Source organism: Schistocerca americana, chromosome 7 (genome assembly GCF_021461395.2).
Source record: "Schistocerca americana isolate TAMUIC-IGC-003095 chromosome 7, iqSchAmer2.1, whole genome shotgun sequence".
Taxonomy (NCBI): Eukaryota; Metazoa; Arthropoda; class Insecta; order Orthoptera; family Acrididae; genus Schistocerca; species Schistocerca americana.
In genome coordinates, this window is record NC_060125.1 from 292,686,234 (window position 1) to 292,713,024 (window position 26,791).

The window sequence follows — 26,791 nt, forward strand, 5'->3', positions numbered from 1 at the left end:
GTCACCTATTTCTGGTGAAAAAACGAAAACATTTCTTAAATTAGTTTTTAGTTTTACAACCATACATCATCAGGTGACCGTCCTTGGGATAGGGTCTCAAAGAAATGGTTCAAATGGGTTTGAGCGCTATGGGACTTAACGTCTGAGGTCATCAGTCCCCTAGAACTTGTTGCTGTTGTGGTCATCAGTCCTGAGACTGGTTTGATGCAGCTCTCCATGCTAATCTATCCTGTGCAAGCTCCTTCATCTCCAAGTACCTACTGCAACCTACATCCTTCTGAATCTGCTTAGTGTATTCATCTCTTGGTCTCCCTCTACAATTTTTACCCTCCACGCTGCCCTCCAATGCTAAATTTGTGATCCCTTGATGCCTCAGGACATGTCCTACCAACCGACCCCTTCTTCTAGTCAAGTTGTGCCACAAACTTCTCTTCTCCCCAATCCTATTCAATACCTCCTCATTTCTTACGTGATCTACCCACCTAATCTTCAACATTCTTCTGTAGGACCACATTTCGAAAGCTTCTATTCTCTTCTTGTCCAAACTATTTATCGTCCATGTTTCAGTTCCATACATGGCTACACTCCATACAAACACTTTCAGAAACGACTTCCTGACACTTAAATCTATACTCGATGTTAACAAGTTTCTCTTCTTCAGAATCGCTTTCCTTGCCATTGCCAGTCTCCATTTTATATCTTCTCTACTTCGACCATCATCAGTTACTTTGCTCCCCAAATAGCAAAACTCCTTTACTACTTTAAGTGTCTCATTTCCGAATCTAATTCCCTCAGCATCACCCGACTTAATTCGACTACATTCCATTATCCTCATTTTGCTTTTGTTGATGTTCATCTTATATCCTCCTTTTAAGACACTGTACATTCCGTTCAACTGCTCTTCCAAGTCCTTTGCTGTCTCTGACAGAATTACAATGTCATCGGCGAACCTCAAAACTTTTATTTCTTCTCCATGGATTTTAATGCCTACTCCGAACTTTTCTTTTGTTTCCTTTACTGCTTGCTCAATATACAGATTGAATAACATCGGACACAGGCTACAACCCGGTCTCACTCCCTTCTCAACCAGTGCTTCCCTCTCATATAAGTGCCATCTGGTTTCTGTACAAATTGTAAATAGACTTTCGCTCCCTGTATTTTACCCCTGCCACCTTTAGAACTTGAAAGAGAGTATTCCAGTCAACATTGTGAAAAGCTCTCTCTAAGTCTGCAAATGCTAGGTTTGCGTTTCTTTAATCTTTGTTCTAAGATAAGTCGTAAGGTTAGTATTGCCTCACGTGTTCCAGCATTTCTACGGAATCCAAACTGATCATCTCTGAGGTCGGCTTCTACCAGTATTTCCATTCGTCTGTAAAGAATTCGTGTTAGATTTTTCAACTGTGAGTTATTAAACTGATAGTTCGGTAGTTTTCACATCTGTCAACACCTGGTTTCTTTGGGATTGGAATTATTATATTCTTCTTGAAGTCTGAGGGTATTTCACCTGTCTCGTACATCTTGCTCACCAGATGGCAGAGTTTTGTCATGACTGGCTCTCCCAAGGCCGTCAGTAGTTCTAATTGAATGTTGTCTACTCCTGGGGCCTTGTTTCGACTCAGGTCCTTCAGTGCTCTGTCAAACTCTTCACGCAGTATCGTACCTCACATTTCATCTTCATCTACATCCTCTTCCATTTCCATAATATTGTCCTCAAGTACATCGCCCTTGTATAGACTCTCTATATACTCGTACCACCTTTCTGCTTTCCCCTCTTTGCTTAGAACTGGGTTTCCATCTGAGCTCTTGATATTCATACGAGTGGCCCTCTTTTCTCCAAAGATCTCTTTAATTTTCCTGTAGGCTGTATCTATCATACCCCTAGTGAGATAAGCCTCTACATCCTTACATTTGCCCTCTAGCCATGCCTGCTTATCTATTTTCCACTTTCTGTCGTCCTCATTTTTGAGATGTTTGTATTCCTTTTTGCCCGCTTCATTTACTGCATTTTTATATTTTCTCCTTTCATCAATTAAATTCAATATTTTTTCCGTTACCCAAGGATTTCTACTAGTCCTCGTCTTTTTACGTACTTGATCCTCTGCTGCCTTCACTACTTCATCCCTCAGAGCTACCCATTCGTCTTCTACTGTATTTCTTTCCCCCATTCCTGTCAATTGTTCCCTTATGCTCTCCCTGAAACTCTCTACAACCTCTGGTTCTTTCAGCTTATCCAGGTCCCATCTCCTTAAATTCCCACATTTTTGCAACTTCTTCAGTTTTAATCTACAGTTCATAATCAATAGATTGTGGTCAGAGTTCACATCTGCCCCTGGAAATGTCCTACAATTTAAAACCTGGTTCCTAAATCTCGGTCTTACTATTATATAATCTATCTGATACCTTTTAGTATCTCCAGGATTCTTCCATGTATACAACCTTCGTTTATGATTCTTGAACCAAGTGTTAGCTATTATTTTGTTATGCTCTGTGCAAAATTCTACCAGACGGCTTCCTCTTTCATTTCTTAGCCCCAATCCATATTCACCTATTATGTTTCCTTCTCTTCCCTTACCCACAGTCAAATTCCAGTCACCCATGACTATTAAATTTTTGTCTCCCTTCACTACCTGAAAAATTTCTTTTATCTCACCATACATTTCTTCAATTTCTTCGTCATCTGCAAAGCTAGTTGGCATATAAACTTGTACTACTGTAGTAGGCAAGGGCTTTGTGTCTATCTTGGCCACCATAATACGTTCAATATGCTGTTTGTAGTAGCTTACCTACACTCCTATTTTTTATGCTTTATTAAACCCACTCCTGCATTACCCCTATTTGATTTTGTATTTATAACCCTGTATTCACGTGACTAGAAGTCTTGTTCCTCCTGCTACCGAACTTCACTAATTCCCACTATATCTAACCTTAACCTATCCATTTCCCTTTTTAAACTTTCTAACCTACCTGCCGGATTAAGGGATCTGACATTCCACGCTCCGATCCGTAGAATGCCAGTTTTCTTTCTCCTGATGACGACGTCCTCTTGAGTAGTCCCCACCCGGAGATCCGAATGGGGGACTATTTTACCTCCGGAATATTTCAGCCAAGAGGACGCCATCATCATTTAACCATACAGTAAAGCTGCATGCCCTCGGGAAAAATTAGGGCTGTAGCTTCCCCTTGCTTTCAGCCATTCGCAGTACCACAACAGCAAGGCTGTTTTGGTTAATGTTACAAGGCCAAATCAGTCAATCATCCAGACTGTTGCCCCTGCAACTACTGGAAAGGCTGCTGCCTCTCTTCAGGAACCACACGTTTGTCTGGCCTCTCAACAGATACCCCTCCATTGTGGTAGCACCTACGGTACGGCTATCTGTAACGTTGAGGCACGCAAGCCTCCCCACCAACAGCAAGGTCCATGGTTCATGGGGGGAGGCCCTAGAACTTAGAACTACTTAAACCTAACTAGCCTAAGGACATCACACACATCGATACCCTAGGCAGGATTCGGACCTGCGACCGTAGCAGTCGCGCGGTTCCAGACTGTAGCGCCTAGAACCGTTCGGCCACTCCGGCCGGCTGGGATAGGGTCTAATTTCCTCTGCATCTCAAATGGACGTGGCACTCAATTCGACATCACAGCTGAATCTTATCTTCTATTATAGTTCATCTTATATAATCTGAAACATATGGCTGCTTGTAAATGGCTACAAAAACTATAATTGAAATTGTTTTCACAGTATTGTTCAGAATGTGGAGTTCTACATCTGATGTTCTTTTACAATGATGATTCAAGAAGAATCCATACAGCTTACAGAGCGTATGCTGAAAGTTAAACGAAATATGGGTACATGTGAAAAGAAGAAATCTATATAAGCTAAGACTTCTAAACCTATATATTATACACAAATCCTTTCATAAATTTGAGTGTAGGGATTAATCATAATGTAAAGAAACTACTTCTACAAAAATACATATGCCTACATAAATCAAATAATGTTATACTAATACTGAAGTATCCCTTTTGGTAAATAACTTCAGAAAACATTTATGTACTATACACAGCTATTAGAACACATACATCACTACTAGACTTTTCTCTGTGAGCTATAACTTACGTACCACTAACTTGTGGCAATTTAAAATGTTGAAATAGTTTTGTATACTCGGTATACTGTAGCTTAACATTTCAGCATAAACATACAGGTTGTATGATTGCTACTACATAAGTTTCTTTCCATACACTAACCTGTCTACATTTCCTCATAGCTTTTACTTGCATTCAGTAAAACTGTAGTTCCACGAAATTTACTGACGAATAACCTTTCCATAGACTTCAAAAATCCCTCTATACTTAAATCCTCCTCTCTCCATTTCATTATCATCATCTTATTATGATAACATCATCATCATGTAATCGGCGATCATTACGATAATGTAGCAAGGAGTTAAAATTTTTGAAAAAGCTTCTCTCTTATTCGACAGAAAAAGGTGACACATTTCAGATTTACATGTAGTGAGATCAACATCAACATAAAATCATTATCACATAATGGCCTGGATCCAGTTCTCTTATTTTAAGACAGAGTGGACAGAAATTCCATTTTGATACTCATCTCATTGTTTCAGAAAAAGTAATATTTTATACAGTCGGCTACCACGTAAAGATGTTGGCTAAATCATTTCTTAAAGTCAGCATTCACTGTAGCTACAGTGCAAATATACAGCAGTGGTATACAGTAGATGCATATGATTTTCATCATTAGCAGTCGTTTGTAGCAAACATGTGATGTCTACGTGCATGAGAAAACAGTAGGTTTAATTGGATGCTAAACTTGTCAAATTTGGTGTGTTATTTTCCTTCCGATTGGCCTATAGAGTTGAGAAGGTTGAATTGTGAACAGTCAATTCAGTGTCTAGTCAACTTCCCTATAGAATGAAAACAGCAGAAGCTCCAATTTTTTATGTGTAACAGAACTGGTGAATTTCCATGTTTTTGATTCGTAGCCGTCTACAGGTTCAAGTGTTTCTCACAATTATAATGAGACATAAACTTTAAACTCTACCTTTTCATTCCTTTTTCCCTCATACATCCATTGCTTGCTCAGAATACTGAATACTGTACACGTTAACAAATATATTTCCGTTATGTTTCTCAAATTTTTCCACATTCTTCTGACTGCTAGGAAAGGAAATTTTGAGAAAGTGTTATACGTTTGAATAAGGGAGATAAGAGATGTGTGTCACATGGTCATCTGCTCAGCACACTCCAGATAAATTTGGTTATTTAAAGCAGTAATTTTCTTTCTGTGGTCAACATTTATCACAGCGTGTTTGTTTTCATGTGTTAATTTTCTGAATTCTCTCGCATAGAATCCTTTATTCACATTATGACAAAGTTTCAAATTTTTGTTTAAAATTGAACAGATATTGTTAATTTGGTTTATTTTTATCCTTTTTTAAACTTGGTGTGTATCATTGTTGAATATCGTTCATGGATGTTATAAGAGAACAGTAGTGTTGCACTGTAGCTGATCATATCCATTTTTTGAATCTCATCTGACTTTGGAAGGAGGCATTTACGGACAAGTGAGACATTGATCTTGTGTGGCCAACTGAATTTGTGCAATCTGTTACTAGAAACTTTAAGACAAACTTTAAAGTGGTCTTTATGGTCATTAAATCCATCATGATTAACTAATATGCTAGTGCACACTTTACAACTACTGTACTTTCCATTTGGTTAACCTAATATTTATAACTGTGTGTTGTGATAAATTTACTACTTTTTAGGGTAGTGAATTGTTTATTTCTTTATTTATTCATTTATTGCTTATTTAGCCTAAACAGATTAGGGCCCTTAAGGCCCTCTGGTAGATGTGACCAAAGGCAGCACATGCCAAAGATTATACAGAATATTCCTATTTATTTTTATTATTATTGTTATTACTATCTGTTTTAGCTACTGTTCTTCACCGACAGCTTGGAAACTTCACTTTCACAGTATTGCCATCAGCCACTGGAATTTATTTGTTATTTTTTTGTGGTAGCATGAAGAATAGGTAGATGAACAAGGAGAAGAAGAAGAAGAAGAAGAAGGAGAGGAAGGAAATTCTCCTGAACTATATGAATGCTCTGGTACCAAAAATGTAAATGCACTTGTATTTTATGGAGACACACCAAATCTTCTTACGGCAGTGATATCTCATGATAGGTAATCATGTCAATAACAACAGCGAGTAACGCAGTAATGTAGTAAAACAAACTATTCTAATTTTTGTTACAGTTTTTCAGTATTAAGTCACTGTGTTGCACGTAAATTCTGTTGAATTTTATTGATAGGTTGAAAAAAGGTGTTGTGTCTAAAGGGGGAATTGACAATTGGTTCAAATGGTTCTGAGCACTATGGGACTTAACAGCTATGGTCATCAGTCCTCTAGAACTTAGAACTACTTAAACCTAACTAACCTAAGGACAGCACATAACACCCAGCCATTACGAGGCAGAGAAAATCCCTGACCACGCCGGGAATCGAACCCGGGAACCCGGGCGTGGGAAGCGATAACGCTACCGCACGACCATGAGATGCGGGCGGAATTGACAATTACTGTTAAAATTGTTCAAGTAATGATGGGTACAGAAGTCGAAATTTCATTGCTTACAATTTCTTCATAGCCTTTGCAGGAATGATGCTCTCCACCAAACACGGATTACGCTAGATGCCGATATCTGCCCAATGATACTAATTTCTATTTACCTTTCATTGATTTAGGTTTTACACTTACTGGAATTTCAGTGACTTGCTACTAGTGCCTACGCCGCTTTACCGAGCGAGGTGGCGCAGTGGTTAGACACTGGACTCGCATTCGGGAGGACGACGGTTCAATCCCGCGTCCGGCCATCCTGATTTAGGTTTTCCGTGATTTCCCTAAATCGCTCCAGGCAAATGCCGGGATGGTTCCTTTCAAAGGGCACGGCCGACTTCCTTCCCCGTCCTTCCCTAATCCGATGAGACCGATGACCTCGCTGTCTGGTCTCCTTCCCCAAACCAACCAACCAACCAACCAACCTACGCCGCTTTCACATCAGCTACAGTTCTGTATTTCCAGAAAGTTGAAAACTGAGTAGAAAGTCATTGATTTTTCCAATAACCAGTGGAGTATAATGCCAACTAGGCCTGAAATCGGAACTAATGAAAGTAGAATAATAAGTTGGATAAGGAAGAGAACATTGACAATTATATTTTTCGACTACAAATACATGTTTGAAAACAGTATGGTACTGTTTTACTGTTGCATTAAACGAGTATGACATGCTATCTCCTACAGTACATATTGATTTGTGTGTGTGTGCGTGCGTGTGTCTGTGTGCGTGTGTGTGCGTGCGGGCGTGCATGCGCGCGCATATGCATCCTACCTTACCCGCCCCTTCTATTCTTCCTGGTCGCCCACCTCGCAACATTTAAGGAGTAACATCACGGGAGCCAAACCACTGCTCAAGTGGCCACAGATACAGAAGCGCCGCCAAGGTTATTAGCATCACAGAACTTGTGTGAATGAATCTGCGGTTCAGCGTCCGATCCACGCTGGATTGTTACCGATGCATCAGTAGGAACTGCACTGTAACAACTTCTTTGCGAGCTGATTAAAAGAAGCGCTGGAACAGGCTGATATCTCTGTCCCTATTAATTAAAACGAATCTCGTGATCTTCACTCTGAAGTTACCTGAAAGCTACATGGGCTAAATATCAGTTTAAGAAAGAGCTTCTTTTGCTCTACACCCGATTTTAATTGTTAAGTCTATTCGTGAAAGAAACATAAAGACAGTTACTAAACGCATTTATACACTTAAGCATAGGGATTTATAACATTTAGTTCAGGTGCTAGGGAAACTAAGCTGCGTGGCGTCTCACCTTCTGATAGCCCATTCGATGTAGAAGATCAGGACAGTGGGGAACTTTTCGACTTACAGGACTTACGGAAATATATTAAACTACAGGACAACAAAAAGATACTCGGGGAAACCCTACAACTTCCTGGAACCTCTATTAAGGTATGTACTACTGCAGGCCGGGACAAAAATATGAAGCCACTGAAAACGTAACACATTATCATGCCTAGTACTCTGTAGGAAACCCGCTAGTATTCAAACCAACACCTTTTCGTCTCAAAGTGGATGAATACAGCTCCTGCATGGTTTCAGAGGGAATCTTACACCATTTTCCCTGCAAAATATTGGTATCTTCAGGTGTCGACAGTGGAGGCAGATAGCTATCACGCACCCTTTTCTCCAAAGTAGACCACGAAAGCTCAATAATATTGAGAGTCGGGGACAGTGGTGGTCAGGTGAGATGGGGAAAATTCAACCTCGAGCTCACAAAACCAGCTTTGGTCCATACTAGCTGATCAACAGGAAACCGTCTTCTTGGAACAAAGCACACCATTGTGGGGACAAATACTGTAGAATGGGATAGAACTGATCAGCCAAAATGGTCACATACTCCTTCGCAGTATTGCGACCTCGATGAGCAATCGAATACTACTGTATAGATGCCGGAATGATCGTGTAAACGTCGTCATGTTTCACTCTTTTGACGTAAACAGTGCCACAAGTCGTAAATAGAGTTTTTCCATTTCTCCATTGCCCAGGTTTTACGGTTTCGGCACAAAATTTTCTTGTTCCGGGCATTTGCATAACTGATAGGTGGTTTTGAAATTCCAGCTCTCCCTGCAGTTGTCGCTTATAGAGCTGTCTTTGTGTTGTTTACCAACCGACAATGTACACTTGAACTACAGTCATTTGTACAGTGGCTTTCGAAGCTATCGTCTTACGTCTCAATCCTCTTCAATGAGCGTCGTCACGATTTCTCAGCGCACTCGTTCATCTGCGTTGTGCGTTAGCAGATAACGTTTTTCTGTCTTCCTAGTGTGGAGAATAAACCTTCAGTACGATGCTTCTTGAAACCGTAAACATCGTCTCTATATTGGGTATGGAAGCACCCACGAATTTCCCCATCGTCAGATTGATTTAGCTCCTACATAATGCACTTACAACTACACAGAAAACTGTTCTGAACGCGACTGATACTTGACAACTCATTGACGACTTTGCATAGGTGACGCTCGTGGTCAGATCTAACAGGCCAACCTTTTAGATTGGCTAGCAACAGCATTTATGTGCAAGTATGCCCTTCTTGCGGTACTTCCGTATTTGGTCAAAACTTCGTAGTGATTAGTGTAATACATAACTGTTGTTATAAATAAACTGTTGTCAAAAATAAAAATGATCACAGTGAAAGTGGAATCAGAATTTCTGATTGACTAATAATTATGGCGTCTCAAAAAATTGGGAATAAATTGTTGATTACGTTGCGAGAAAATACTGACGTTTTAGCGGAACAAAAGTACAGTCGCTGTGTTGGTGACTTCCACGCTACTCTGTGACACTTTGGCATATGTTCTGTGTAGCAATCCACTAAATAGCAATTGCAGTGTATGCTATCCACAGCAAATCATCGAGTAAAACCGATGTGATATCAGGTGTTCCCCAGGCAAGCGTCCTGGGACCTCTGCTGTTCCCGATCTATATAAATGACCTGGGTGACAATCTGAGCAGTTCTCTGAGGTTGTTCGCAGATGATGCTGTAATTTACCGTCTAGTAAGGTCATCCGAAGACCAGTATCAGTTGCAAAGCGATTTAGAAAAGATTGCTGTATGGTGTGGCAGGTGGCAGTTGACGCTAAATAACGAAATGTGTGAGGTGATCTACATGAGTTCGAAATGAAATCCGTTGGAATTCGATTACTCGATAAATAGTACAATTCTCAAGGCTGTCAATTCAACTAAGTACCTGGGTGTTAAAATTACGAACAACTTCAGTTGGAAAGACCACATAGATAATATTGTGGGGAAGGCGAGCCAAAGGTTGCGTTTCATTGGCAGGACATTTAGAAGATGCAACAAGTCCACTTACACTACACTCGTTCGTCCTCTGTTAGAATATTGCTGCGCGGTGTGAGATCCTTACCACGTTGGATTGACGGAGGACATCGAAAGGGCACAAAAAAGGGCAGCTCGTTTTGTATTATCACGTAATAGGGGAGAGCGTGTGGCAGATATGATACGCGAGTTGGGATGGAAGCCATTAAATCAAAGACGTTTTTCGTCGCGGCGAGATCTATTTACGAAATTTCAGTCACCAACTTTCTCTTCCGAATGCGAAAATATTTTGTTTAGCCCAACCCTTATAGGTAGGAATGATCATCAAAATAAAATAAATCAGAGCTCGAACAGAAAGGTTTGGGTGTTCGTATTTCCCGCGCGCTGTTCGGGAGTGGAATGGTAGAGAGATAGTATGATTGTGGTTCGATGAACCCTCTGCCAAGCACTTAAATATGAATTGCAGAGTAATCATGTAGATGTAGATGTAGATGTAGATGATGGCACATCTATTACGGTTACATTAATAACCCTGGTTAAATGCGCTAAGAAAATATTTAAATATTACGATGCGCCTGCACAAGAACTGCCAGTTGCTACTAGCCCAGTATTTCAGCAATGAAACCAAGCACCAGTAGGACACTGGTTTCGCCTCCTGTGAAAAACGAAACATCTGATTTCTTATACTTTCCTCATTGTTTGTAATGGTCTCGTCATGAAAGCGACGTTAAACTTCAGTCGTCCTTTAGTAGAAACATTATGGCGATTACAGCGAACAGTTGAAGAGGTCGCTGCTGGTTGGCGTTACTGTTGCCAAGAAATCATTGTATTGATGGGATATTAAAAAATTCCAAGATGGCAGGGGCAGAAAATCGTAAAAATACCCGATGGTGGAAGCAATCCCGTTGCGTCAAGTTTAAAACTGCAGTAAATTAAAAAAATCCAGTATGACGAACTAGACCGTTTACGCTTTGGAAGAAGACTGACGACACGGTCTAAGATGGTATCGGGTTCAAAAAGCACGATAAAGACATTAATTTTACACCATATTCAAAAATATTCAAAATCTTCTATTATTTATCGAAACAAATAGATAATTGGTGTAACTAACAATATTCCAAAATCTTACATACGTGAGCTTCGTCATCAGCAACACATATCTCCTACCAACGCTTCCTTCTCACACTCACACCCACACCCACACCCACACCCAGAAGAACCTGTATTAGTTATCAAGATATGAAGGCTCTACCTAAACTGTCTAAATTGACACTCATGTTAAAAACTATTCCGCCCACAACAAAATTAAAGACTAACTTCTTTCAGAACCCATAATTTTCTGAAATTCCTACGCATAGGTTTGAAATTTGGCTCAAAGATACCTACCACCTTCCTCTGTGGAGGAGGAGGAGGAGGAGAGTAGTGTTTAACGTCCCGTCGACAACGAGGTCGTTAGAGACGGAACGCAAGCTCGGATGAGGGAAGGATGTGGAAGGAAATCGGCCGTGCCCTTTCAAAGGAACCATCCCGGCATCTGCCTGAAGCGATTTAGCGAAATCACGGAAAATCTAAATCAGGATGGCCGGAGACGGGATTGAACCGTCGTCCTCCCGAATGCGAGTCCAGAGTGCTAACCACTGCGCTACCTCGCTCGGTCTTTCTCTGTGATGGTGCAGAAGCGTGGCGCCCTACAACATAGCCCTTGGGCTCATCTACGCTTCAAACAGCAAGGTGTCGGCACATGCGAAAAAATCATGTAACCACGTTAAAAATGTACTTGTCAGAAACTTCGACATCAGTTTTCTACCGCCAGAAGGTATGCAAACCTCGCCGAAGTGGTGTCGAAGGGGTAGTCTAGCATTAAGGCGCTAGAGCAGGCTCGAGTATGAATTGATTTCGAAGTATCTGACAGGTAAATTTTTAACGTGCTAAATAGTGGTGCATGGGTACGACGGAGGGGTGGCCGAACTTATGAGGGGCCGTAGAGGGATCCTTTGCCATTTCATTCGCACAAATGCCTATGTTACGCAGTCCCGTGATCACACCACAGAAGTGGGCAAAGCAGGAGGGCTTAGAAAGCATAAACGCCCTTTTCTGCTTGGGATCGCGTTCAAATTTCGACGAACGGTTTCAGATCCTCCCTAGTGGCTTCACCCTGTATACCAGAGCAAAAATTGCATCCACAATCTCCAGAGGGGTCAGGTCACGTTCAGTGGTTTTGCAGCCCCACGATGTCCTTAGAGTATACTTGATACGCCAAGGGTCTAGCATCAAAGTCGGATGTAGTGAAGAACATTTCCTGTCGCTCACCGCACTCAGAACTGTCGCAATAGACCTCGAAATGTGTGAAAAACAACGACCCAAAAGGAGGGTTGGTTTCATTGACGTCCTCTATACCACTCCCTGAGGCCTATTTAGAACGGCTGTGTTTGTTAAATGCTTTACTAAGCCACCCATAAGAAAACCGACTGACTTCAACGCTGGGCGTTGCGGTTCTGACCTCCTTAGCACAGGCTCGAAAGAATGGGTTAAATTCGCTAATAGGGAGTGTGATGACCTTCCAATAGTGACACACGCCCACGATGGTGCTGGGCACATTTGGGACGCAATTTACAGCCAATGTGGTATCATTAACCCACCTTACAGCTCACATGGACTTGTGAGCTTATTTTCGCTTGTGTCGACATACTGCTGTTTGAAGCGTTGCCGAGCCCGAGTATGATGTCGCAGGCCATTACGCTTTTGCACCGTTAACTAGGAAGGCCGTAGGCATCACTGAGCCAAATTCCCAACTCACGTATTGCAGTTGGATAGAATAGTGGGATTTCTGGAAAGTGATCTAGTAATTTTGGTTGTGAAGTCTGTGCGAATTGAATTTTGCGCTGTATTCCAAGGTATCCCAAAGACACAATTCTTTTATCAAAATTGACAGTACTACAATATTTCCATGTCAAAAATACATGAGCTTAACATGAAATGTGTAAACTGGTATAATTTGAAACGTATTTGAATAATGTGAGTATTTCAACACATTCACAAGTATTTGAATCATCTGTATTATGTATCATAAAATAGGATAATAATATTTATGTCAAATTATTGAATGTGCATAAACATAAAAAATACGTAGTGGTGGTAACGTAAGTGTTCCTACATCTATATTACTGATAAAAAATACGTAGCCACCTAAGTATCTGCTCCAATGTGCGATTATCTCGGAACGCTATGCTACTAGGTGCTACACTCAGCAGTGAGTGATATTCCAGCATGTTAGCCGGCCGTAGTGGCCGAGCGGTTCTAGGCGCTTCAGTATGAAACTGCGCGACTGCTACGGTCGCAGGTTCGAATCCTGCCGCGGGCATGGATGTGTGTGATGTCCTTAGGTTAGTTAGGTTTAAGTAGTTCTAAGTTCTAGGGGACAGGTGACCTCAGAAGTGAAGTCCCATAGTGCTCAGAGCCATTTTTCCAGCATGTTAAAAAACAATTTCGGCCTGCAGCAAGATCTGATTGACGTGGTCTTCCGACTATAGTATCATTCTGCAACATCTCAACGCTCGGCCGCATAGTGTCCATGCAACACGTGAACCATCAATGACCTGCTCTTTGACACGCCGCCACATCAGCCCTATTCGCCAGACCCAACAACAAATGATTACCAAATGTTTGGACCATTCGATCAGGTAATGGGTGGCCAACCATTTTGTTTTGATGAAAAGGTGCAGCAGGGAGTGCACTAGTTGCTGCTCGCATAACCAACAGAATTCTTTTTTCAGAGGAATCTGCAAACCTCCTAGGTGCTAGACGAAGTGTGTTGAAGGACATTATGTCAAAATGAGATTACGTCGAAAAATTATACAGTTGTGTTCTACCTTGTTCAATAAAAATTTTTAAGGGGATTATTTATTTGACCCCAGTCATTCAATCTCTCTTACTTCTATGCTTTCCTAAAAAAATATGTCACATACTTTATTGACTTCTCTGTAAATTTGATCTCTCGTCTCTGTCTGTAATGGTTGCTTTCTGTAGCAGCACAACGGATTTATGGTGGAAAATAGTATGGTAAGCAAGCAGTGTATTTTTAAATCTAGGCTTACAAGATGCTAGGTACAAAAATGAACTTTCACTATAAGTAGTGATTTTGATGACTTGAAGTATGGTACTAAGGCTCTCAGAAAAATTTACACATTGTATTTCCTTTCCTTTCCAGAATCAAGAATCAAATGATAACAGAGCTAATGATAATGCTCCAAACATGAGATGTAAAGACACTACATAGCGTACGACAAATGAACTGCCCAAGAACCAGATTATGGATGAATGAGGTGTTTAGATTAAATCTTTAGTATGTTGTATAGCTTAAATTACGTATTTCCGTAATACCTAAGGATAACACCTAAATGTCCAAACACGAGACTTAAACACACAACTTGGACAAAGACAATCATGTACCGCTTTCCACAGACAGGAAAGTTTGCTATCTCGAAAATACTATCATTTAATGAAATCTAAGTTATTTATCAAATACGTGATGATTTTGAGTACAATACACGTAGGTGGCTTACCATATAAGGCAAGTACAGATACAGATATCTCATTCCATCTTTAAATTCTTTCTTTGCGCGAAAACGATATGAACTGTTTGATTTCTCACTGTCATGTGTAGCTTTTAAAGGACATCATGTTCGCAGTTGACTGTAGAATTTATTTACTTCACAACTTAAATTTCTGTCTCAAGGTATTATAAAGTAGTAATGCAAAATATTTGGTTTCAGCAAATTTGAAACTTTATTCTGACTGTGAAAAGCCTCAGCTCTGACGACGATATGTATACCTATCAGAGGATTTTAGTAACTGACATGTACTGAACCATTTTCTTTGCTAGCTCCTCTTCATAATGGCCTTAAAACCTAATCTGCAACTGTGAAATAGAGATTTTCTACTGCCTCTGAAGAGTACGATGCTCTTTAAAAATTATCTTTATTGTCTATCAAAATACGTAATGACTTAGAGGATAAGACACATGTTGCACTAATATTGTAACGTAATTGTTCTGTAAGTTTAAAAAAAATCACATGGCTTACACATTGCCACTCCTGATGTAACTCACATATTATTGTACACTTGTGATGACAAAAGTTTGTTGCTGTAGAATATTTTGTAAGGAACAATGTACGCCGGCCGCAGTGGCCGAGCGGTTCTAGGCGCTACAGTCTGGCACCGCGCGACCACTACGGTTCCAGGTTCGAATCCTACCTGGGGCATGGATGTGTATGATGTCCTTAGGTTACTTAGGTTTACGTAGTTCTAAGTTCTAGGGGACTGATGACCTCAGAAGTTAAGTCCCATAGTGCTTGGAGCCATTTGAACAATGCACATTAAAATTAAATATTTTCACTTCTAAATCATTTGTATTACTCGTGAAAGTCTACGTGGCTTGCTGATTGTTACTACTGATAGAAATTAAATATCAGTGAATGAGCTTATTTCAAGCTTTGTACCATACTGTAAAGAAACCAAAAATCATTTGTATTTATGGTAAATAGTTTAATTTTATAACGTTAAAAACACAGATGGACCCTACTGTCAATCTAACTTATAGCTCAATGAGAAGGTTTAACCAATGTACCAAAGTAAACCGTGTTACCCACGTAAAAGCACGATTACAAACTCTCTGGCTTTTTGATAAAGTTCGTCTTCGTTCAGCTAAAACAGATTTCACAATCAGTCAGACATAAAGTGGCCTCCACGATAGGGCATTAACTTCACTTTGCAGTACAAAAGGTGATAATGCTAACTGATGTTGCTGCCCAGTGGAGACCCCGTGATACTTCACCTCCCACTCATCCATCATTTAGCAGCAAGATTGTATCATCGTCATGTTGCACCATCATTTTACGGCACTTCACGTGCCATAGCAAAACTGTAACAGACTGCCCCATTAATCGCCATTGTTGCACGAAAATGTAACAAACTGCTTCGTAGATTGCACAGGAATTATGGTCACTGTGCATCAATGATATTCTGTTGACATGGCGGGTGCCACTACCCCAGATACCAATGGGGCAATAATTGTCAGTCGATATGGTGACTACCATTGCTACAGGTACTATTGGTTTTAGCAAAGAAGGACTTTTATTACCACAGATACTATAGGGGCAATAGCAGTCAGTTGATGTGGTGACTACCATTACCCACAACAACATTGGGGCAGTAATTAGGGCATTTCATATGGTGATTAGAGATTACCATTATGATGGATACTGTCAGGGAAATATTGGTAAGTTAAATTGTGACTGCCAGTACCCAAGTACTATTGAGGCAGTAATGTTCAGTTGATATGGTAAAAACCATTACTGTGGGTAGTACCATGGGATGATGATATCAGTTCACAGGGTGTCCACTTTTAATGGTCAGTTGATAAAGTGCCTGGCATTACCCATCGATCATGGTTGTCTGATAAAGTGAATGTTAGTCACTTAAATTATCTTGGCAAAATATGACATGCTTGGAGATCACGTCAATGCACGTGTGCAGATGGCAGCAAGTCAAATCATGATGTTATATCTTATTATGCCTCCTAAATCTGGAACAAGTCTGGACCTATCTGGAGAACTTGTACACTAAGCATATCTTAAATATCATTACAGTCCCCCGTCTTGATATCACATTAAAATTCTTTGGGAATGATGAGGAAGGGGTCAGCGGAATCAGGTGTATTTGATCTTGAAATGTAGTGAAAATTAGATTGCCAAAAGGACAGCAACTCTTATTCCTTACCTATACAGCCACAGATATTGATAACCATATTATCTATTTGATAAAGTGCTTAGGCAAGTGCTTACAATAACCCTTTATGTCTTCCCTAGCTAGATAACGTGGTATTAGAAGTCCGGAAGCCACAATATACCGCTACGTGATCACCCGACTGAAGAGCGTGTTCCGCCACGGTTGACTTGTCTGTTTTCCCTAGTCGGCAAAGACTTTTATGTTCCTTCAACCATGTATTCACACTTCTCTTTTTAATTCCAATGTAGACCCTAACACATGTACATCTTGTATACACCACTTGCAAGTAAACGGGGACGTTTAACCTTAACGGAACGAAGTGCTTGGCCTATTTTCTTAGCTGGTCTGAAAATCAATCGAACGCTATGTTTCCTTAAAATCTCGCCGATTTGATCTCTTACTTTTTTGATGAAGGTTAGAGAAAGCATGTTCTTCCATCGCTGTGTCATATCGTTGTCCTTAGGTCTTTATCTCTGCTATCACGTGAAATCCAGACCACGTCTACTTTCCACGGCATTTAGGCCGTTATTCGACGTCCGATTCGTCAGATGGCAAGACTCTGCACAACCAGGAACACCTCCGAAGATGTCCAACGTAGCCTTGGACTAAACATCAGGGATAGAAGCGTTCCATGGACCAAGGCCATACAACCCGGAAGAACTCTCGGTAGTTTCCTCTAGAATAGCGAATTGATATATTGCAATGTTGCATAAAGACAGGCTTCGTCAAGCGAAGTATCATGGTAGAAAACTTCCTGATCAGTACTATTCAAGGTCTGTACTACAAATGAAAGTCCAGAGGTGTAGGCGACCAACAGTGAGGACCTCTGAAACTACAGACATTAGGAGAAGTTCCGAAAAGCGGTAAGGATGTTTCCGCAGCAGGTTGGTGAATGTTGCACATCGTTTCACCGTGTACTGAAAGATAAGAAACTGAAGGTCTATCTTGTACGTGTGGTACATGAGCTGAAATTTGACAATCAGGAAAAAAAGAGTTCGTTATGGTAGCTCACTGTTAACATCAATTGCTAACGGTTACTTGCCCCTGATTTTGCTTCATGTCAGATGAAGCTTGGCTTCATTTGCCAGGTTATGTAAAGTCACCGAACGGATGATACTGGTCGCAGAATAACTCATATATTCTGCATGAAGGACCTCTCCACTCAGAGCATATAGGTGATTGGTGTGTTTGATTCAACATACGTATTATTGACCTACCATTTTTCCAATTATACCCTAAGCAGTGCCAGGTATCTGGAGATCTTCGATTGCTTCTGTCCACAATTAACAAACGCAGAGAAGCTCCAAGCAGTATTCTGACAAAATGGAGCAACCGCCCAAATGTCCCACCAAAGTATGGCTCACGTCACCAACGTGTTCCCTGAAGACAGACTCGTCGGTAGAGTCCCTGGCCCCCAAGGTCCCTGGATAATATCGTGTAAGTTTTGTTTATGGGTCACACTAGAAAGCAAAATGTATGCTGACAATCCTCTCACAATAGGCGATCTTAAAAGGAAAATTACTAGAGAAATTAAAAACATCACGCCTGCAGAGTTACAGTGTGTTGGTGATAACTTCATCATATGGAGGCAATGACACCATGATGTCCATCTTCACCACTTTTAAAATCAGAAGACTGTTGAACTGAACACCAGATGTTCCATTGCAGTTTGGTAACTTGAGGTTATCAGAGTGTCTTATAAACGGGTAACCCCGTCTGCTTAGCCGAGTGGTAATGTGCTTGCCTCCCATGCAGCGGGCCCAGGTTCGATTCCCAGTCGGGTTGAGGATTTTCTCCTCCCGTGGACTGGGTGTTGTCATCATCTCATCCTCATTGTCGAGCAAGTCGCCCAATGTGTCGTCACATGAAATAAGACTTACAACATGATGGCCGAACTTCCCTGGACTGGACCTCCCGGCCAACAATGCAACACGATCATTTTATCTTTTACACATTTTAAACGTTACTTGTATCTATTCTTTGTTAGTTATTTCATTCTTTCTTGAATCTCGGATGTGCAGCGTATTGGTTTATGTGGAACACCTTTTACAAGGAAGGTGTGCTCTCAAATTCTAATATGTTTATAATTTCTTACGAGTACAGTATAACTTTTATCCTGTTAACAATTTCCTCTTTCATTCCTGAAATATCTTTAGCTGAGGGCATTCAGGGATTTTAATTTTGTATTTTTTTTCCTGTATTACTATACTGTTAAGGCATTCCATGCCTCCTTGAGTACGAATGAGGTGGCACAGTGGTTATTACACAGGACTCGTATTTTGGATGACAATAGTTCAAAGTCTCGTCCAGCAATCGAGATTTATGTGATTTCCCTATATCGCTCCAAGCATATGCCAAGATAATTGCTTTCAAATAGCACAGCCAATTTCCTTCCCCGTAATTGAAACAGTCTGAGCTAGACTTCATCTCTACTGATGTTAATGTCAACGGGACTGTGGTGTCGTTCAAAGAGCGTGGTGTCAAGGCGAGGGTGACACTTCGTGACGAAACCACAAGTAAGCATAATCGGTCCCATGTGCATCGATCAATGAGCGGAGTCGGCATAGACACAACCAGAACAGTTTCGGCACGCAACATCGCATCGGTACGCTTACTTACGTCTGACACTGAGCGCAATGCCACTCAGACCCAGTCTGCAAAAACCGCTGGAGACTACTGAAGACGACAGCATCATCTCTCTAGAAAGCCGGTAGTATGATAGTAGTATTAGGCAGAACTCTTCATAAATGTTTAGCGTCAGTTGCTTTCTGTGAGAAGAGGCTAGTACCTTGTTCTGTATCAAGTGGTACATTAATGTGCAGTGGCAGAAATAAATACTCATAACATTCCTGTGGAGGTGGATTGTTACAAAGTTCAGTACATCATCTTGTTCATGTATCAATAAGGTGATCTAATATTTTATCTATTGCATTATGAACTCACTGTGCTCCAGCACTAATGCTACAAACCCATCACAGTGCTGACCAGTGTTATTTCATCCGGTGCAACAATGAAATTAGACCCTAACCTACCTTCCCCTTCTTGGCTGTACATTGTCAGCTCTTAATTTCTACATGCCTTCGGTTTTCACGTGCAAACCTAAAATTTATAATTTTTGGAAAAAGGTTTCTGTTAAATGAAGCTATTATGATAGGTATAAACCCTGTAAATGGCTTTTTTTTACTAGTTGCATAATTATCAATTCACCAGATTTAGATACAATGTAACTGTTCTTTTTAAGCAGATGAAAATGAGAATGGAGATACATAAATTTTTTTGTGTGTCCTTTAATGTAGTAAATGTTCTCGGTTTTACTTTTCTGCGTATCTTCCTGGTCTCTCTCAATGGTATTTGCGGTCAATGCTGTTGTCTTGTATTCCCCAGTACTATCAATATATTACGGTGTACTGTGTTTAAAGTAATGTGTAAGTCTTGCTGCCATATCTGCAATGGCTCTTCCTTTTATCAATAGCAGCTTATCTTTTTCCTTCTTGGCAGTGGTTTCCGCTAAATACCGTTTGTATTATTTCACATCAATCTCATATGTTTTAGGTTTTCATTTGCAAACACATAACACAATAACTGCTTTTAAAGGAGTAATTTCTCTAATAGGGAATTGTTTAAGTTCATTCTGTACACTGGTTCATTTTCCTGAAGCATATAGAGCAACATTAATCATGGGAACCAATATTAATTTGGTTTTATCTATATTTACTTATATTTTGGAAAACAGTATTATAGGTTTAGCAAACTATGTTTCTTCAGCTTTATTATGACCCTTATATGTAGTACATATATTGTCCTTGTAGGACTCTGTGTTACTTTTCACCTGGTTTGTCAGTAAATATTCAAAATTATAGGAAAACCGAACATAGTTTACCATCTTTTCTAGGTCTTCAATTTCGGGAATGTTTATTTGCTATCCAGTCAGCTTCACGTTACCCAAGTTTCAAGTACTACATAGCAGCTGTTGTTAGTTTACATCACATGGAAGTGATGAGCACAAAGTAAAGTGGAACACATTGTAAATACTGTTTGTTGTTTAATTCACTTACACAACGTTCTACAGGATGAAATACCGAAGTTTCATGTACTATGGCGAACTATTATCCACAGCTATACAGAGAAGCCATCGAAATATATAAACATGGAGATAATTTTAACAGAAAAGAGAAGCCATGAAATTCAGCGATATATGGACAGTGACACTACAGAATCGATGAGAAGTTTTTATCTTTGACGTAATATGATCGATAGTTATATTTCATCCTTGACAAGGTTTATCTTTGTTATCACGTGAAATCCTTACGACGCCCACTTTCCACGTTATTTAGGGCGTTCTTCGACGTCCGGCGCGTGAGTCGGAAAGACTCAGCACAACCAGGAGCACCTCCGAAGATGTCGAAGGTAGCTTTGGACGAAACGTCAGGGATAGAAGAGTTCCATGGACCATGGCCATACAACCCGGAAGATTTCTCGGCAGCTGAAACATCCGGACATGATAGCCTTCATTGTATGGCTAAAGGAAACTGCCTCAGTCTGTAACAACTCAATAATACTAGCTTCAAACAACCACTGGAGCAGGAACAGACAGCTGCTCTCATCTTTCCGGTAAAATGCAGTGAAGCCAACTTTCGATACAGTGTTGTCACTTGAAAAACAATTCAGCTAGAGATCATTTACCAGTACGTGGGACATACTGGTTTTATGGGGACACACTGTTAATATCAAATTGTAGGTAAAAGTGATTCAGATGCGGATGTAAATTATGAGCTAAATTTAAGTTGAGTCTTACTACACCTACACCAAGAAAATATAAAAAAGGAGCTGCGCTTGTACTGCAAAATATACAAAAGGAGTTGTGTTTGTAATGTATACATGGTAATTAGTAAATATTGTGTACCAGAATATTTCATTTTGTATTCTTTACCTATTTAAAAATACAGTTTTTGCCCTCTAAAGCTGCCTCTAGTACCACTGAAGTCATTTCCTCATGTATTAACAGATGTCCTATCATCCTGTCCCTTCTCCTTATCACTGTTCTCCACATATTCCATTCCATTCATTACCTTATCAGCCCATACAGTTTGCAACATTCGTCTGTAGCACCACGAGTCAAATGATTCGATTCTCATCTGTTTCGGTTTTCCCACAGACCATGTTTCACTGCCATGCAGTGCTGTACTCCAGTCGCACATTCTCAGGAATTTCTTCCTCAAATTGAGGCTTAAGTTTGATACTAGTAGACTTCTCTTGGCCAGGAATGCCTTTTTTTGATGTCCCCCTTGCTCCGTCCGTTACTTGCTATTTTACTGCCTAGGTAGCAGAATTCTATAACTTCATCTACTTTCTGACCTCCAATCCTGATATTAAGTTTCTCACTGTTCTCGTTTCTGCCACTTCTCATTACTTTCGTCTTTCTTCGGTCTACTCTCAGTCCATATTGTATACTCATTAGATTGTAAATTCCATTCAGCAGATCATGTAATTCTTTATCACTTTCACTCAGGATAGCACTGTCATCAGCAAATCGTATCATTAGTATCCCTTCACGTTGAATTTTAATACCCCTTCTTAACCTTCCTTTTATTTCCATCATTGCTTCCTCTATGTACAGATTGCACAGTAGGGGCGAAAGACACTTTACTGTTTTACACCCTTCTTAATCTGAGTACTTCGTTCTTGGTCGTCCACTCTTATTATTCTCTCTTGGGACTTTTACATATTGTATATTACCCGTCTCTCCCTATACCTTATCTCTGTTTTTCTCAGAATTTCGAACATCTTGCATCATTTTACATTGTCGAACGCTTTTTCAAGGTCGAATAATCCTATGAACGTGATTTGATTTTTCTTTAGTCTTGCTTCCATTATCTACCGGAACGTCAGAATTGCGTCTCTGGTGCCATTACCTATTGTAACGCCGCGCAGAACGCCATCTAGCGCATCCTCAATTGCCTTTTCTATTCTTCTGTATATAATTCTTGTCAGCTACTTGGATGCATGAGCTGTTAAACTGATCGTGCATTAGCGCTCTGAGCTACCCTGGCGGGGATCCTGATTGCTAGGAAGTTGTGCTAGCTGTAACATCACTACGGTAATACAGGTAAGACTGCTGCACGAATTACCATAGTCCAGTGCCCTCCCTAACACAATCTACAGTTCATGCCTTTAGCCAATTATCTTCTTCTTAAGTCACCAGCATTAATTTTAAGTTTCATTTTTTTTGTAATTTCGCATTTGATATTGTAATTCACGAGAAAAAATGTGTATCTTAGTTGGACAGACAGACATTAGTGTAACAAATGCCAAAAATAAAATTTTATGTGATTTGTTTTTCGTTATCTGTACGGTGGCTCCTTGATTCTTCGCAAATTTCATGATTCCAGCTGAACGAGAAGTACCCTATAACCATACAATGTAGGCTTTCACGGCCCGTATTGTTTTCACTGCATTTCGCTCCTACACCATACAATGGACTTATTATGGATTTCATTGTTGGAGTGGTTCAGACGGTGCGGCATTTCTCACAAGACGACGCCGACGAGGTGAGACTTACCACCCCAGTCGCATTTTAGCCGTAGCCAAGCCGCCCAAATTTGACATCATCAGCGCGGAGCGAGAGGGGATCCGTGCATTGCGGAGAGATGAAGATCTCGTGGTACCTCCTGTTGACAAGAGAAATGCCATGTCTCTTCATAGTGCCACTGAATATCACAGCGAAGAGGCGTCTGTCATAGCGAAGCATCACTATTGGACGATAGCACTTACAAATACCTAAAAGGGGACAAAACGGCAGGGCTTCTCAAGAATTCTGGTGTACCAGGGGACGTCATGAGAAATCTTAGAGCTCGAACTTCTAGACCTCTCAGACGTTTACATATTACCTGTGGTTCCCAAGGAAAGTATTCTATTGAGAATGTGGAGCCAGATTTTTAACTAAGTTAACGATTACGATAACCAGCCGCTTCGAACATCACATAAAAAACTCTCGAATGTTCACTGAGGAAATGAAACAATAGATTTAGCTCAAACAACATTTTACTCAGCATTTACTCACTGTTTACTAAAGTTTCTGGACGTGACACTTTCAAACTGTCCTTCATAGAAGTTGTTGCGACATCTTAAGACGACTTCCTACTTCCAGTACTGCAGTTAATCTTTCGAAATGACGGACGGAATGGCTGTGGGTTCTCCGTTGTTTCCAGCAATGGTCAACATTTTATTGGACATTCTTAGGATCGTGCAATAATTTGGCTCCCCTTCGTCCATCTTCGTTGTATCTCTGTTTTGACGAGACGTTTGTGTTCTGGCCACTGTAGTGGGACGAAATTGAAGCGTCAACCATCCACCAGTGTCAGCCCAGTTTGCAGATGAATATAAGTTTAATTTAGTTTTGTTTATGTATTTTTGTAATATTTGTAATGGTTGTGAAGTGTCTAAAGTTTTTTTTTATGTTTCATGTACGGAGAGGGCGGCGCAACGAACGGAGACAGCATCTTCGTTGCCGGGACCGGAGAGAAAATTGCTAGCCAGTATACGTCGCGGGTCGACAGACAAAGACCGACAGAAGATTCTGAAACCGATTTGTTGCGTCGTGCTTCTAAAAATTGAAAATGAATAATTTGTGATGTTTTGTACAACAATGACGTCGTAGAGAGTTTAATCTTATTGATACTGTTAGTTTTGTCTTGTCAAGGCTCAGGTTCACGTCTGTATGTAGGAAGATAATAAACTAGTGGATGTTACTAAAGTTGAAATACGTGTTCCGAGGATTTATTTATGAAGAACTATGTGAATGAATTAATAATATATTTGACAAGATTATTGGATTTTGACAGCGTTCACCGCGACTTTGAATCTTAAAAAGTTTATTCGATGTGGTTCTATTATCGATTAAGTCAGATAACGTGTATCAATATAATTTCTGAGGAGAAACAAACGACATCTAAAAATTGAAAAAGTTTACGCAAACCAGTTGGCCCGAGTGACGTAATTCTGTGCATACGACTCAAATGATGTTTTACAGTTTCGTTCAAGAACCATTCTGAGACAATTTAAAAAGAATATAAATAATTTTGAAGTGGGTTGTAACTGACGTAGGTGACGAAGTCTACACATGGTCATATGTCGAAAGAAAATCATTTATAAGAAACTTTCGACGTTACACTACACCGTGGCGACCTTAGAAACAGGACTTGTGTGCAACTAAGGCACACAGGTACGAAACAATTAAAACATCAAGAGCTCTTCGGAAGTCAACGCGAGTCTTCGTGGAGCCTTCACCAGCCAGCGGCGACTTCGCGGGTGTGGGCACCTGACGGAGCGCAGCCAAGCAGTACGGTCACACAGTTATTCTACGAGAAGTCGCATCTGTTGGGCAGCAGCTGAACGCTGCAAACCCCGACAACCTTTTTCTCCTAAACTAACAGGCCCAGTACGTCAGCTGGAGGGCGTTCCTCCGGCTGGTATTAGAGGTGTTGCTGAGGGCTTCGCCTGTCGACGGTGGGGCCGGGCGTGGTTGCAGCCAGTGACGTCTCCGGTGTTCGACTCAGCGTCCTGCCGGTTGCGGAAGCGGGATCGCAGCATCTCAGCGGCTGCATCGACGGCTGTCACTTCGGCAGCCCATAGCAGCACACTGATCACCGAGAACTACAAACTACAATATTAGTGTCCGGTGAGTCTGTTTTAAGTTGTAAGTGGAGTGTTGTACATAGGGAGTGTGCTTTAATAGGATTGTTGATTACAAGTGTGCGTGTGTAACTTGTTAATATCTTACAATAATGTCGGGAAGTGAAATGTCAGACGAAGAGCAATCAGTGTCCGATAGAAGCATGAGATCCCTTTTTAGGGCGATCGCTAAATTAAAACAATCTAATGGGGATTTTTTAGCTGAATTAAAACAGTCTAACGAAGAATCTGCTGCTAGATTAAAAGAGGAACTAAAACAGGAATTAAGACAGTCTAACGAAGAATCTATTGCTAGATTAATAGAGGAATTAAAACAATCTAATGAAGAATCTACTGCTAGATTGAAAGAGCAATTAAAACAGTCAAATGCTAGATTAAAAGGGGAGCTAACAAAATCGACAGACAGGTTACAGGAACATCTTAATGAAACCAGTCTAGAATTAAGTGATAAAATAGAGGCTTCTAAAGTTGAAATGCAGGAAAAACTAGTAGGACTTAGTAATAAGACTGCTGATAATTGTAAAAGGTTAGAAGAACATATCCAGGAATCACGTGAGGAAAAAGCTCGCATGCGAAATGATATTATTGACTTAACCGAGAGACTAGATAATGTCAATGTCTTAATTGTAAATGAAATAGAGAAAAATAACGATAAGTTACGAGATGAATTTTCTATGCAAACAGAAACTGTTCGTAGAGAATTATTAGAATCTATTAAAGAGGTTTCTACCAAACCTGTAGAGATTTCTTCAATAGATAATGTAGAATTAGAGACATTAACTCTTCAAGTAGAAAAAGATCATACTGAAATAGAAAACATGAAATTTTTAATTACTGAAATATGCAGTAACCTTGAGACCTCCAAAGATAATAACATTGACGAAGGTACAGAGCGTTCACATCGTGAACACAGTGAAGAATCGATATTAGCTAACCGCGTATCCAATACAGAAATGAGAATACAGGAAATTACTAAACGGTTATCGGAATTAGATAATAATGAAAACATTTCAAGTATTAGAAGTAATAACGTAATCAGAGACAACAGTCGCATCGTGTTTGCTAGCTAGGACGACAACAATACAAATAAAGAAATCATGGCAAGCAAATCCGACGCAACTCCGTCTCTGCAATCTAAACAAAATCCAACTATGTCTCTCGCAGAATGTTTGGATGATATAACGACAAATTCAGATGGAGCAAGTCGATTTCCTGTATTCAAACCAGGAGGCGAACTGCACCCTATAAGCTTTATAAAAGCTTTTGAAACAGCATTATCTCCTAAATGGAGTAATGAAAAACGGATTCAATTTGTAATAGGACATTTAGAAGCAGAAGCTGCGGAATGGGCAGTACTGCATAGAAATGAATTTAG